We start from the raw sequence: 16,604 nt of genomic DNA, 5'->3' as shown, positions 1-16,604 counted from the left end.
AGACCACAGAACACATAATCTTTGAAGTTTTGGATCAACCTAAGAAACAATTCCTTGTGCTAACAATCTCATACACAGCAGGAACAACCTTTTCATACCTTCCTTATTGTATGTGAACAATGTTTGGTACTAAAATAAACTGGTTCTCAAAAAGGCATCATAAAGGGGAATTATACTTCACAGTATTAGAAAATTTTTGCAGAGAATATTACTTGTGTCTGCAAGTTAGATAATAGGAGGTATATAATCTGATTTAGAAGGAAATGTTTTATTTCCCATCAAAGGGAGTGATGTACTCAAAGTCATACATAGTATAAGTTAGAACTCAGAGCAACTTTAGGCATGGTAAGTAAACTACTCTGATTGCAGTAGTAGGAAAATAAATCTGACAGTGTACAAAAAAGTAATGTGATGTCTCCTATACAAACATTTTACAAAGTCAGTATTGTTTTTCTAACTGTAAGATTCATGAATTGTAAATTTGTTAAAGAAGATATGATGCTTGAAAGATGAAAATTTCAATCATCATTATTAAAACTTCTTTGTTGCATTTTACCTATAACAACTCATAAACATACATACATAACCACATATTTGTGGAATCATAACTGTGGAATCATAGTATGCATCTTTGATATGATTTTGAACTAGACACTGAATGAAAGGGAGACAATTTGGGGAAGAATTTAAAGTAAGAAGTTTCTGCTGTTTCAGGTAAAAGCTCTAAAGATCTTTGAAAAAGAAAACTTTCTGAAAAGAATTAAAGTTGATCACTTAAAACAGATTATGTGGGAGATATCTAGAAAGGGGCATGAATCATCAGAATTCCACCAGGTTATTAAAAACCTTTTGTAAATATGCTCTCATTGGTTCCATAGTACTCTGACATGTGGACTGCCATAGATCCATTGGCTTTTCTGTATGGATTGATAGGCAGCTTATTTTTGGATCGACATGAAGTATATTTCTTATTTTTAGTATGACAAATATTCTTCCCTGGAAAATCCTCTTGGCTTCATTGGCTTAGGGCAGATTCCTAGAAGTTCAGTTAGAGTGCCAAAAAACAAAAGCGTCTTTAAGGCTTCTAGCCCCAATTCTCAAACCTTTCCATAGGGCTACGCCAGTATACACTCACAACAATGGAATACAAGAAAATCCCCTATGCCACACTAGAATGTGTTGTAACATGTCATTAAAGAATCTTTCGTGGATTGATAGAGGAAAATGACATCTGTTTAATGTGTACTGACTTGATACAATTTTGAACTAGACACTGAAGGAAAGAGAGACAATTTGGGGAAGAACAAAGTAAATAGAAGTTCCTGCTGTTTTAGGTAAAACGTCTAAAGATCCTTGACAAAGAAATCTTTCTGAAAAAAATTACAATTGTTCACTTAAAACAGATTATTTGGGAGATATCTAGAAAAGAGTATGAATCAGACTTGGAAAAGGAAGCGCCTTAGCTCAGGATGCCATCATGAAATGGATGGCTTCAACAACAGAAACTTTTGCCATTGCTGGAGGCTGGGAAGCCCAGCATCCAAGTTCAGGCCAGTTCAGTATCTGGTGAGCACTCTCTCCCTGCCTTGTCAACATCTGCCTTCTCTGTGTCCTCACGGGGCAGAGAAAAAGATCTTTTTCTCTTCTTATAAAGCCACAATTCTACTGGATTAAGACCCCACACTTACAAACTCATTTTAGTTTAAATTCTATTTTAATGATTTAACTTCAGTTACATCCTAAAGACCCTATCTCCAGATTCACTCACATTGGAGGTTAGAGAGACTCAAGATACAAATTTTGGAAGGACAAAATTCAGTCCATAGCGGAAAGGTGCTTCTCAGTACCATGAAGAAAAAATTTACTGATTGCTTGGTTAGGCACAAATAGCAAGATTACTACCTTCAACAGGAAATGAAAACTGCTTTTCAGTAATATACTCCTTTTCTGTAATATTCTATTACATAGCAGGAAACGAGCTCTTATAGGTCACAAAAGTAATGAGGATATGCCATGAACAATCCCTAAAATGGGAACAGTAGAGTTGTGAATCAACAATTTAGAGATGTTATTTTAAATCCCAAGATTAGATGAGATACCTAAAGCAGTGGCTCAGAGTGACAAATCAAGATCGGAGATTAAGTTCTGTGCAGCTGTCACAGTCAGGCAATAACCAAATGTGTTGCTAAAATGAATCCTGAAATTGTGGTCAGAAGACAGGAGGCACACTGTAGCAGGCTTCAAAGTCAAGATTAAAATACCAATTTACAGACCTTCATTGTCATCTCTCTTTTTTTATTTTAAAAATCTTTACATTTCTGTCCATGTGAGAGAATAATTTTGACATGTCTATAGTAAGCATCAGTTTATTGAGTCTAAAACAGAAATCACTGATACTTTCAGGACAAAATTAACTTAATAAAGCATTATATCATTCTTCAATAAATTGCAGGCTCTTACACTGTTGTGTTTATATTTGTTGAATTCCTTATTGACACTAAAGAAAGAAAAGCTTCCTGATTCGCATCTGTAGAAATATCAATCACACTACATTCAAGGAAGTTGAAGAATAAGCTTCTTATTCTTCACTTATAAAAGTCACCTATGGTCATTTCTGAGACATAATAACCAGTTTGAACAAATATATGTTACACTTTTTATTTGTCCTAGTGATGAAAAGTCCAATACCAGAGACAAACTGGAGAACTCTTTTAATATGAAAGTTTGAGTGAAGAAAGCTGGCATATTTGAAGATACATTTTAGGAACGTGATACAAGAAGTTAAAGCCGGAGTAACATCACATAGTAGAATGTTTTAAGGTGATAGAAACTGGACTCTTGTAGAAAGAAGAGTGCATTTTAATGAAGAGATGTATACCAAAGTTATATTTGGAAAACTGATATATGCATGATCAGCTTATTTTGAAATCTTTCCTAAAATCTATCCATTCTAATTTAGTAGAGACTAGCAGAAAATTTTCTAGATGTTAAACTTGCAATGTTTACCCTATAAACACACACACACACACAATTTACACACATACACATACACACAAATGCCCTATATAAACATGTCATATATATCCATAGCTATCTATATCACATATATGTGTATATGTACATAATATATACATATACTTTCTATATTTAAGTGTTGGCTATAATAGTATTACTAATATTTAGATGCATTATTGAAGAGAGTGGGAAAACTTTTCTACATGTTGTTTTCAGTAAGCTCACAGCCTACAGATATCCCATAACATCATTATCTCCCAGGCATTGAATAAGAATTGGATAGTGGCTCAGAGTGAGGAAGAAGTTATAAGGGTAGCAGCTCAATCAGGAAACCTATAAAAGGAGGATTAGTAGCATTCACATTCTATCTAAAATAAATCAGTAGATTTCCCTCCTAATTCTCAAACCCCATAACTCTCCCTCTTTTTCCCCCCAAAATATCTGATGACAGCCAAATCATGAACACAGAACTATTTCTATTTCTGACACGTACATGTGTCTCCTTATTCAGATCTATCATCACTGAATGACAGGTTCCAGATGCTTTCCAAGTTGTACTTTGGGGAAAATCTTTTAAAATAAATGCCAGGACAAACTTGTATTTTTCTCTCACTTCTCTGTTGTTCTTATTGGCTTCTCAAAACCTTCTGCCCTCATGTCTACTGACTTGATGAGATGGGATAAAGCTTCATAGTAGCTAAGAGAAACTGAGGATACTTATTATGGAGCAAATCTATTAAAATTCTGTTTCAGAAACAATGATATATACAAGTATAATTGCTATCTTGAACAACATCCAATATAATAAGTTAGACAGAAAATGTGCCTATGGTTTTCCAGTTCATTAGAATGCAAAGCTGCAATTATTCAAGGTGTTTATAAGGTTATGAGTACTGTGACCTAAACTCTACAATTCATTCTGTATTATAGATGAAGAACTATTGGAACTTGATCTTTAGATATCGCTCAAGTCAATCACAGTATTTTCTTCATTTTTGAGGCTCACTTCTATTTGATTTCAATTTCTTCTTCCTTCACCCAATTATTCTTGCTCTGTGGCAGATTTTATTAAGCCATAAAAATTTAACTTTATCATTAATTGGAATGGAGAGCCTGACAATATTGCATTTTACCCTTTACCTCTTAATGATGATAAAGATGAGCGATGCTTTGTTCCAGTAATCTCTCTACAGGCCCAATAAAGGACTGTACGAAATGAGGCTCCTGAGTGGCAATCATTGGGATCCAATGAGTTTCCTGTTAAAAACTGGAACTTTAGAACAGGAAGCATATAAAGTGGTTTGAACTTATTTATTACTTATTATTATAGTCAGGGGTAAAGAATATTCATCCAAGAAAGCTGGTGTTATTATCTTTTACTTATATAGCTATAATGGACTTACATGTGACAATAAAAACCATTTTGTAAAAATAAAATTCCCTCACTCCAGGCATTCATTATTTGACTGAAAGTTATTTGTTTCCAGGGTAAGAGATATCATTCTATACACTAAGAACATTGGTAATTTTAAATGAGCTTACTGTGGATGAAAGCACATAGACTTTTGGAAGGAGCATCCAAGGGCAGCCGCATGAAGACTTTGTAGAACCCTAGTATTTTCCCTAATAGCAGTGGTTTTGTCCATCCCCTGCTTCTTTCATTTCATACTGCGGGCTCTTTGTTTCCACTCCTAACTAACCAGTATGTTGGTAGATATTAATCAAAGTGTAATGAACAGAGCAATCTCACTAAGGGTATGAAACTACCTTGCTTCTGTTTCATCAGTTTTTGCCATGCATGGAATAGAACCTCCAACTTCATGAAACACTTCTTTAAGTTCATCAGCTATCCCTTATTCTCATTCTCATGCTGGCTTTCATTCTTTGTTACACACACACACACACACACACACTTATCTTCACACAAACCTCCTTACAATATGGCTTTACCTCTGAGAATATTCCATTCTCTCTTTCCTGTGTCCTCACTCTGCATTTTATGGTCAATTTATACAGATTATAAAAGTATTAAATTAGATATTTCCTCTGGAAACCTCCATCAGCAGTCTAAATGCTGGGTTAATTTTTCCTCTTCCGTATTTGCCAAAGACCTTGAATGGGATTTTTGATTTAGAAGTATTAGAGCCAATTGTCAAAAATGCAATACTGTATTTTTCTGTTTGTTTGTGTGATGTCCCTTCCCAGACGGGAGCCTCTCTAAGAGTGTGTGCATTGCTAGGCACCCTGCCACCTAAGCAAAACTCAGCACCTCACATGTGCTCAATAGATATTGTTGAATAAGTGAACAAATGACTGTCTACTGATTTGAACTGTATATAAATCTGTTATTCAACATGCTAGCCATGAGTCACATTTGTCTATCAAATAATTAAAATGTTACTATCCCAAAATAAGATATACTTAGGTATAAAATATATACCAGATTTTGGAGAATTAGAATGAAAAAATGTAAAATAACCCATTAATAATTTTTTATAGATCGCATGTTGAAATAATATTTTTGATATAATAGATTAAATAAAATATATTATTAAAATTAATTTCACCTGTTCTGTTGCTTTTTGTTTTTTATTGTGGCTACTAGATATTAAATTAAATGTGTGGCTCACATTTATGGCTCATGTATTTCCATTGGCCAGCACTTGTATAAATCATACAGACTTCAGACACAAGAACATCATCATCCTATTATTATATTCTTCTGGTCATTCAATGTTAGGTGTAAAGCACTGTCTCATTGTAGGTGAGATCGAAACCCAGTCATATTTTAAATTTTGTAAGTTAGTCTTCTTTAATTTAAGCACTTATGTACTCAACACAGTTGTCTTTAATTACAATAAATTTGATTATTGAAATGACATAAACAATCTATAAATGAAGTTTCAAACAAATGCATTAAAATTACAGTTCCAACATGAAAACATTCAGAATATGTCCTCATTTTTGTTTATGCAAAAAAAAATAATGATTCTAGACCAGCATAATCTAATAGAATATTCTGCATAGATGGAAATATTCTTTATCTGTGCTGTTCAATAGAGTAGCCACTAACCACTTGTGACTATTTGAGCACATGAAATATGGTTAGTGTGACTGACAAAAGTAATTTATTTCAATTAATTTAAATTTAGATAGTCACATGTGGCCAATATTTACTGTATTGTACACTGCACCTCTAGAAAGAAAGGTAATTTCTGCATAATTGCTTTCAAGTAAGTTTATCTTCATATACAGGTTTTTCTCTCTATCTGAAGGTAGAATGTTTCTATGAAAACTTTCAAAAGCCAAAATGGCATAAAGCAGAGAAGTATTACCATTTCATAAAAGCAAAAATCCTCTTTATATTTCTTTCAGTTAGTAAAAACAGGTACTATGCAGGTCTTTCATAAAGGTGAAGTGGAATAAAGAGAACTTTTGGAAAGCAGGGTAAACCTGTACCATTTCAAGAATATTTTTATCTGGCCTAAATCATGAGGAACTAAAACATAAAATTTAACAAACTTAAAATTCTTCAAACCTTTAAAAAGACTTTGCCTATTGAGTTTTTAATAGTTTCTTCCTGTGAAGTAAAGGAATGCATATTTGTTCAGCAAGATCTACTTATATGTTAATTATCTGATATCCACATTCCTTCGTGTCATTAAATTACACGTTTGATTTTTAATTAAAATGAGAACATCTATTAAAAGCAATTAAAAAAAATTCCTCCTGAGTTCTTTTTTGTTTGTTTTTACATTTTATAAGCATATTGCTTTTGAAACTCTATTTGAGTGGCTGAATCAGGATAACCGAACTGCTGGAAGTCATTTACAGGAGGGCTTTTATTGTGTAAAAACCATTTCTGATTTGGGAATATGCAAAAGATATTGTGTACCTAAAGTGCTAAATTATGTACTTAAAATGCCCATTCTTTCAATATTTCTCCTGCAGAATACCCAGATAATAGATCTTTAAAGAACATTCATGTGCTTTAATTATGGGCTAATATCTGAATAGATAGCATTTCTGTCTGTGGTTTTCATCCAGGGAATTAGAATCATAGATTCATAGAGCTGGAAAGGTTCATTTCCATGCTTTTTCTTTTTATAGATTAGAAATATTAGTCACTACTTCAAACTGAAAAGCTTTTGTACAGAAGAGCACAGCATCAGCAAAACAAAAAGGCATCCTACACTATGGGAGAATATATTAGTAAATGACTCATCTGATAAGCAATTAACATCCAAAATATTTAAAGAGCTCATACACCTCAACACCCAAAAAACAAATAACTCAATTAAAAAATGGGTGGAGGACCTGAAAAGACATTGCTCCAAAGAAGAAATACAGATGGCAAACAGGCCCACAAAATGATGCTCCACAGAGCTAATCATCAGGAAAATACAAATAAAATATACATGAGGTATCACCTCATACCAGTTAGGGTGGCCAACATCCAAAAAATAAGAAATAAAAAGTGCTGGTAAGGATGTGAAGAAATTGGAATCCTCCTACACTGTTAGTGGGAATGTGAATTGGTGCAACCATTGTGGAAACCAGTATGAAGTTTCCTCAAAAAACTAAAAATAGAAATGCCATTTGATTCAGTAATCCCACTCTTAGGAATTGACCCAAAGAAAACAAAATCCCTGATTCAAAAAGACATATGCACCCCTATGATTACTGCTGCACTATTTGCAATAGCCAAGATATGGAAGCAACCTAAGTGTCCATCAGTAAATGAATGGATAAAGAAGATGTGGTACTTATACACAATCAAATATTATTCAGCCACAAAAAGAAAAGAAATCCTGCTATTTACAACAACATGGATGGATCTAGAATGTATTATGCTCAGTGAAATAAGTCAGACAGAGAAAGACAAACACCATATGATTTCACTTATTTGCGGAATACAAAAACAAAGCAAAACAGAAAGAATAAAACAGCAGTAGACTCATAGACACTAAGAAGTCACTAGTGGTTACTAAGCGGGGGTGGGGTTGGGGTTGGGGGGTGAGGAGAATAACAGAGCACAATAATTCAAAATCACAATAGAAGGTGGTCATGGGGATGGTAGTACAGTATGGATAATATAGTCAATGATTCTGTAACATCTTTCTACATTGATAGAGGGGCTGAGAATTTGATAATGTACCCACATTCAATGTACATTCAAATATACCACTTTGAACCACTACATCATACATTTGAAACCAATATAAAATTGTATATCAATGATAATTCAATAAAAAAAAGAAATATTAGTCACAGTATGAAATGACTGTGAAAGTCTGTTATATAGTAGAGATTTTTAGGAACTGATAGAATAACTGTAGTCTTTTCAAACTTTACCATTTCCTTTGAAAAGTGTATGTAACATTGTCTTTATTCCATTTTCGAAGAATGTCCCACATCTGTTTGGTCATAGGAGAAAGGAAAGACAACCAACCTTTCCTGAGCACCTGTTCTGGACTGGACGTCATGCTAGATGTTTCCATGTGCTGTTACTTCATGTGATCCTCATATCAACCTTTCCAGAGGTAAGTGAGGAAATGAGGGCTTTTGGTGGTTAGGGAAATTTGCTCCTGGTCAAAAAATTGATGAGATCGCAATGAGGGGTGGGCAGGGCAAGAGTCATGTCCATATTTGTTTAGTCATGAAGTTTATGCCTTTCCTTCCATATCACACTGATTCTTCTCAAAAACTCATGTATTTTATTATCTGTTTCAGAACAGCAGAAAAGTGAAACCCATTACTTTTTTGTAAATATGTTTGAAAATATTGTTACCAAATACACACAGTTTTATTTATTTCTGTTTTTTATATTTATTCCCTCTAATAAAATGTGATGGCTTTGATACTAAATTAATTTCACTGAGATCTCTTAAGTAGTTCCCAAACAAATTCAAATAATTTTTCTTTTGTTCTTTACTTTAATTCAGGTAAGCATTCTCTGTGGTGCCAAATAACTTCACTGATTGAGCTTTGTAGCTGTCAAATAATGTTTCTGGTATTACATGTAGCTTCCCCTTTAAAAATTTCAATTCAGTTCCAGTAAAATTGTATATGGGGGAAAAAGCATGATATTCAAATAAATTAACATTATTATTGTTGTTATTTATTTTTTAGTGAACACAAAAAGAATGGCTAGAGACAGTCAATAGTGATGAGGTATATATATATATAACAGATATAATAGATTTGGGATTATAAATGTTTTTCTACATTTTGCAGGATAACAGATCACATATTAGTGAGACAGTGGTTAAAAGTTCAGTTTCTGAATTGTGAAACTGACCTAGCTTTCAATTCTGGCTCCATCACTTCCTTGAATTGTAACTATATCTCAGATTATGTATCCATAAAATGGTAGCAGTACTTGAATTCACCTAATATTAATACAAGCACAGTACTTAGCGTAGGAAAGCTCATACTGTACTTGCTCAAGTAGGGCAATTATTGTTATTTTTTTGATTGCTGTACAATTAAAATGCAGTGAGTTAGGGCAGTTATTTACTATTTTAAGTCACTCTTCAAATCATATATGAAAACAGAAGGGTATATGTTACAATTATTTTGTAAGTTTCAAGGGCTCAGGCCTTTGTATGTAATATTACATTTACTGAATGCATGTAAACTAACTAGACAAAATAGGATCTCCCCTGATATAGACTTGATAATATTGATTTAACTCTTTAGACAGAGTGCTTGTTCTAGGACAGATTGAGTAATAATCTATTTCACAGCAAATCATATACAAAACCACAAATATTTCATAGACAAATATACAACATATGTCAAACTTTCCAAAAGTTTTCCATTTTAAAACTGTAAGGAGATATGCCCTTAATTTAAGATCTACTTTTGGAAATTATTTTTTCTTATTAAGATCCAAGGGGGGAGAAAACCCTATTAACTTAGTAAGTTACTGCTAAAAACATAAAGTGATCTACTCTTGAAAATCATTGTCTCCCTTAATCTAAGCACAGTATCCTCGAAATAAACATTAGCTCTGAGCATTGCTACCTTGCTGTCATATCAGAACTGTACGAAGTGAGGTCCCACTGTAAGGGGATACCCTTCATTATCAGGGAGCTCTAACACTTCTCTATGCAAATTGTCTCTTAAAAGATGAGTTTCAAGATAGAAAAAAAATTTTTAAGTAATGTGAGGCTATTAAAGCCTTTGGTGGTCCATAATTTTAATTCTTTCCTCCCATTTATCATATGGACTACTAAGCTGAGGGCAAGAGATGGGTCTACCAAGGCACGAAAAATAATAAAAGGCCAGGGGTCACTTTGTTTGGTAAGTGCTATTAGGACACAAATCATTTAATTTGAGAATCTGTCTTTTAGAATCAAATTTCTATCTATAGGCATTGCAGTAAATACCTTATTTTCATATGTTTATGTCAGAAAAATTGACATTTATAGAGCATATGTAGGCTCTTAAAAAGCTCAACACAATTATTAGGAATATAGATATATGGAGGACATTCTAACCTTAAATGACACATATCAGAAAAAGAGGAAACAGGAATAGCATATTAAAAAAATTTCAGATAGGCTTTTGTGCACAGAGCTGTCTCTCTTGGAGATGTGTTAGTCGCATCAGAAATATTTTAGGAGCCAATATTTATTGAGTCTGATTTCATCATTAACTTCTAAGAGTTCATCTCAATGGAGTAATGGCTGTGGTGTGTGTGTGTGTGTGTGTGTGTGTGTGTGTGTGTGTGTGTGTGTGTGTGTGTGAGAAATAGACAAAGATATACAGAGAAAGAGAATGGGTGGAATGGGAAGAAAATGTACCATGTATATTGTCCAGTGTGCTATAGAGTTGACATACTTAGATTCATATATGCATCCATATATCACCTTTTTGGACGGATTTGAAAGAGGTGGAGGTTCTGCCTATATTAGGCGATAAAAAAAAATCAACTCATTTTGTTGATTTTGTTGAGTAGGTTGTTACAGAAACCATTTGTAATTTACCAAAACTTACTTGATGCTTTGCCACTAAATATGTATAATCTGCAAAGGAGTCTAGATTTCTACCAGAAAGGGGGATATCACTTCCAGGAATCACATGCCTTCCTGGGTAGTGATAGTCTCTCAGTCTTTTCTCATTCCTCTTGCGCAAAAATTCTTACTGCATTGTGGAGACAGCATTCAGCAAGGAGGAACTGTTAAAAATCAAATACATAATAAGTGACTAAGTCACTCCTTGTTTCAAATAACAACTCTTCATGTCAAAGAACATGATTCAAAAAGTATTCCTTGCCATATTCAGTTTTATTTTGCTTTCTTTTTGTTTTTTTTGTACTCAAATAATTGGTTCATTTCCAGATTAACATAGAATTTAGTAAGTAAGCTTATTTTAATCAGTCTGACAAGTCACCTACCAGTGGCAGTGGCTATTCAAGATGCTAAAAATAAATGAAACGTTCCTAGTACTTTACATAGGTAGAAAATTTACCAAGTTTTTCAAAGTACATCTTCAATTCAGCATGATTAAAAACCCTTAGAAGTAGGCACAGGAGTTGCTAATATTTGTTTCACTCTTTATGAAATGAGACTCCCAGCTATACAGAAAAATGATTACCTAACACCTCCAAGCTTTCAAGTAGCATATCTGAAACTAGAACTCAAGTTTCTCTAAGTTACCCTAAGTCTAGAATTCTTTCAATTATTTCATATTGAGACTAGTAATGAAATAAATGCTATTTTTATTCCTTTCTCCTTCCTCCCTCTTCCTTCCTGTCTTCCATATTTTTAAAGGTTATATCTAGCATCATTTATTAATATTTAATCTACTTATTTATTTATTCAACATTTATTGTGTGTCAGGAAGTGCAAAGGTGTGTAATTAAAATACTTCATGAAACATAAATCTAAACTGAGTCCAGAACAATTAGTGGGGAAGGAGTCATCGTCTAGGAGAACGGCCTTCGTCAGACTGTGATACCACCCATTGCATCACAGTCTATTGTGAGTTCATATTCCTTCAGCCAAAGGGTGAGGAATTGCACAAAACTGAAGGGTATAATTTATCCCTGCTGCAGCATATAAACTGGGGTTATCTATGGAAATGTGTCATGCTTCTGAGCAGTGTCTATTATATCCATGGTAATGAAAAAAATGAGATTCATAGTTCTAGACAGAGGAGAAATGTGTGTTTAAAAGGTTGGGTTGCCTTAAATCTTCCCTTTGGCTGCCAACAGAGGTGAAGCACTTATGTGCCACTGAGGTTCCCTTGAACCACTATTTCAATGTTTATACAAGTGAAATGGAAATGACCTTTGAGAAATCACCTAAGACATATTCTGACTTCAATAAGCACTGCTCCTAAAGACTGTGAGCAGTTTGACAGTCAATTCCATTTTTTAAACACATCTAAGAAAAGGGATTGTGTAAAATCCAATAGTAGCCTTTTCTATTTATAGTACAAAGAATTTCTTTTAACTTCCTTATTACTATCTTTAATTTTCTAACTTCATCCAGACTCTGATTTCTTTCCTTTTAATCTCAGTATGAATAGAGGACATAAGATCAATTACTTCCAAAGGAAGCTCCAACTCAATCATATGTTAATATTGTCATGTCAACTTTCCAATATAAAAGGACTTGCAGGTAGGTGTTGATCTGGATATTTCGGGTACAAAGTGTGAAATACACACCAAGGAAACTAAATATATCCTACTAGTACATGAAAATTTGGAAACACCAGACTTTCCAAAAAGATAAGAAGGTTGCATAAACTTTTTTGAGGTCATTTGAAATATAAGTGTACTTGTTACATTTGTGGCTTCATTAACATATTCACTCATTTCACTTACTGAATTTTCATTCAACATAACTTATTGAGTGCATGTATGTGATAGAGAAAGTACTATGTGTCAACAATAGAAAAGATGGATAAACCATGACTACCCCTTCCAAAGCTTACAGTCTATTGGAAGACTGGTTTACATACACTTGTATTAGATAAAACTCTCAGAAGGGATGAATAACTCATGAATGGGGTGTCATAAGAGCTGGAAAGAAAGTTTTAAAGAAGTGAGAAGTCAACATTGTAAAGCTTCATTTTGAAAATTAGGCAATAGGTATTTTAATGTTTCTGTGAAGAAAGTACTATTAAAATAAATCTCTTATTTGAATTCCTGCCAACAGATGGCTGACAGATTAATACTATGGCCCGTGGGAGTAAGAGTCTAAGTACAGCTGTGTAAAACAGTTTATATGTGTGCATATTTCAATGCACTATTCTAGTTTTTCTGATTTTCCATGAAGACTCAGGGTTGCATGTTACTTTACCAGTAAACCAATGAAATAGGCAGTCCACTTGAAATTTATGTTTTTGAAAAGCCTGTTAAATTGAAAAGAGGACAAAATTATAATAAGTAATATTACTTTGTGTTGTGGACTGAATTATGTTCCCCCCAAATTCATATTCTGAAGACTTAACTCCCAATGTGATCATATTTGGAGACAGGACTTCTAAGGGGATAATTAAGGTAAAATGGTAGGGACCTAATCCAATAGGACTGGTGCCCTTATAAAAGGAGGACAAGATACAACAGATGTGTGCAAAGAGGAAAAGCCATGTGAGGACACAATGAGAATGCAGCCATCTGCAATCCAGGCAGAGAGGTCTCAGCAGAAACCAACCCCGCTTGCACCGTAACTTTGGACTTTCAGCCTCCAGCCCTGTGAGAAAACAAATTTCTATTGTTTAAGCCACATAGTCTATAGTATTTTGTTATGGCAGCCTGAGATGACTAATATATTTTGTTAAGGAGAAATAATTCCAACAAGTAATGGTAATTGCTAACATGTATTAGGCCCTGCCTGAGTTTTAGACCATGAATTTAGAATTTTATGGGTATAATCTCCTCTAATCCTCAGGACAGTCTGAGGAAATAGTTACTTCTGTGATGTCATGGTGTAGAAGGGAGTTACAGAGAGATGTAGTAACTTGCTGAAGCTAGCTAGTGAGTCACCTGTTGTTCTTAGGACTAAGAGTGATCATCATTAATATAGCTTTCTATGATACTAATAAGCACATATTTGCTTGAATCATCAAAATATTTTAACATTGTATTTTAATCTGATATTTACCATATTATACAAGCAAACAAAAATACCAGTTGAATAGAATTTAAAAGAACTATTGATAAAGTAGATTGAAAACTTTGTTACTTGTTACAACTCCATTATTTGGGAAAAAACATAAAACAGAATAAAAACAAGATAAAGACTATTGTAAATGTAAGTACTGAATGTTCGATAGCATAACCAAATTTCAAAAACTTGTTAGCTAGCTAAAGGGCTGATTCTATGAGCCCTACACTAAAATTTAAAACCTACAACATCTCAAAATAGACCTGCTAGTGATTAAAAAAATATATCCATGAACATGAAGGCTTGAAATGTAATAAGGGCCTAAATGAGCTAGTGATGGCTGTCATAAAAATCTGACAGGATATTCTATTTACAATTTCTAATAAAACTGTCATACAATAAATATATAAAAGCATTTATCTTAGAAAAATAAATCTATTTGCCAAGGGCAAGTTAATAACCTCTACAGTTCATTTGAATACATGAACAAAGAGATAGTTTGATTAACAGAGCATCAAAAAGGTGTATCAGTCAACATATAGGATGATGTGACAATGGAAATATCACTCAAAAAGAGTCTATTCTGTGAATTAACAGCAAGAATACCTTCTATATTGTCTGACATACAGATCAATATTGTCAACCATCAACCTAAAGAACATGCATACAGAGAAAATTGTATTCATGTGTTCCATTTTTGGAAATAGTTAAAAATACTTCAATTTAAGTAACAAAGAACATGTGGATTTTTAAAATATCCAATTTAATGCACAGCTATTTCCTAAGGGTTAGAAGTATTTTACTTGTTTGAGAAATCTAAAGGAACTAAATGTTATTTAATGCATGGGTTTTACAGATACTCAGAAATGTAAACAGGTACAATTTTTAATAAACTATTTCTTGGAATTTCAGATAAGCTGAACAGAAGTATGGAAGACAGCAGTTATACACTGCTTAAAATAACCAGAGCAAGAGTACCACAGAATTACACAAACTCCAGCTGTCCTAATGAGTCTGGGCAAGTGACAGCCTTTCTGTGGTTCATTTCTTCAGAATGTTCATAAGAATTCCCAGTGTTACTTTGTATTTACATTGACAATGTGAATATAATCTTGACTATAGAATTTTGGGGACATTTAGATATATATCTTTTCTCCAGATGTAATTCTGTATAAAGAGAGAGGACATGCAAATTACACAACTTCTTTTATTTATAACAGGGTCAACACACTTTCTTACAAAATAGATACTCAACTCTACCACTATAATGTGAAAGCATTGTTAGACAATGTGTAAATAATTGAGGGTGGTTGTGTTTCAAGAAAACTCTACTTACAAAAATGGAGGTGGGGATGGCATTGTGATTTGGCCAATGGACCATTATTAGACTATCATTTGGAGAAAAAAACCCTGTATTTTCTCTACTTTCCCTAAAAATCCCTTTAAAATTTGCTTTGAAATCCATCAGTTTCCTACCTCTTATATTTGGTTTTCTTACTGAAAAAATATTGTACACTTGGAGAGTTTCCTAATGAGGAGCATATTTACTTTACTTTTGATCATTCCATAAACTCACATACCCTTTCTAAGGTTTTTTGTTTGCTTTTATAAGTGATGAAACAGAATAACCCATAGCTTAAGAATTTGAATAGCAAACTGGTTCACTGGTTCTGTTAAAAATGTACTCAATTTTCTATGCAAAGAACACTTCATTTGACACTGCCTGTTTCAAATACTAGCTCTGGCCTTTCCTCGCTGGTTATTCTAGTCTCTGTGTCTTCAGAACTTATAATAGTATTTACCTCACAGGATTGTTATGATGCTCAAATAAGCTAATGATGTATATATAACACTTTGCAAGTGCTCAAAATATGGAAAGTATACAATAAATACTAGCTATTATTATCACTGTACCCATTAAAATTAATAAATATCCGAGTTTGAGTAACTTAAGTATAGCTGAGGATAAGGAAAAATAAATATATAAAATATAAAATATTCCACCATGCAACATAAATATTTTATCATGAGTTGATATTTAAGGGTTGATGGACATGAAGTATATCAATCAAGGAAGATTGAGGAAATCTAAATGAAGATGATACGTTTTGTACTAGAGCCTAAAGGAGGACATCATCTTTCACTGGCAGAATGTTGGTGATGAGGACAAACCAAGGGGAGTGGTTCAAGTAAAGGTCCCAAAGCAGAGAAGGTGCCTGGGGACTTGCTTGATTCAGGGCATCACTTTGAGTAAGAGATGAGGCTGGGTAGCAGCATAAGACCATAACTGCTCATTAGAATATACAACAATTTGAAAATACTGTATTTTCTTTAGTTAAGAGTACGTGCCTGGCATTTCATCCCAAGATGGTGTTCACTCCCCTGAAATAAAGAATTTCATAGAAGGAAATTGCATGGGGAGGACATTATATAGAGAAGATGCTGAAATATCATTGTGTAGGACAA

The sequence above is a fragment of the Manis pentadactyla genome, chromosome 1 (genome assembly GCF_030020395.1).
Source record: "Manis pentadactyla isolate mManPen7 chromosome 1, mManPen7.hap1, whole genome shotgun sequence".
NCBI classification, from domain to species: domain Eukaryota; kingdom Metazoa; phylum Chordata; class Mammalia; order Pholidota; family Manidae; genus Manis; species Manis pentadactyla.
Note: the sequence above shows the minus strand (reverse complement) of the source record.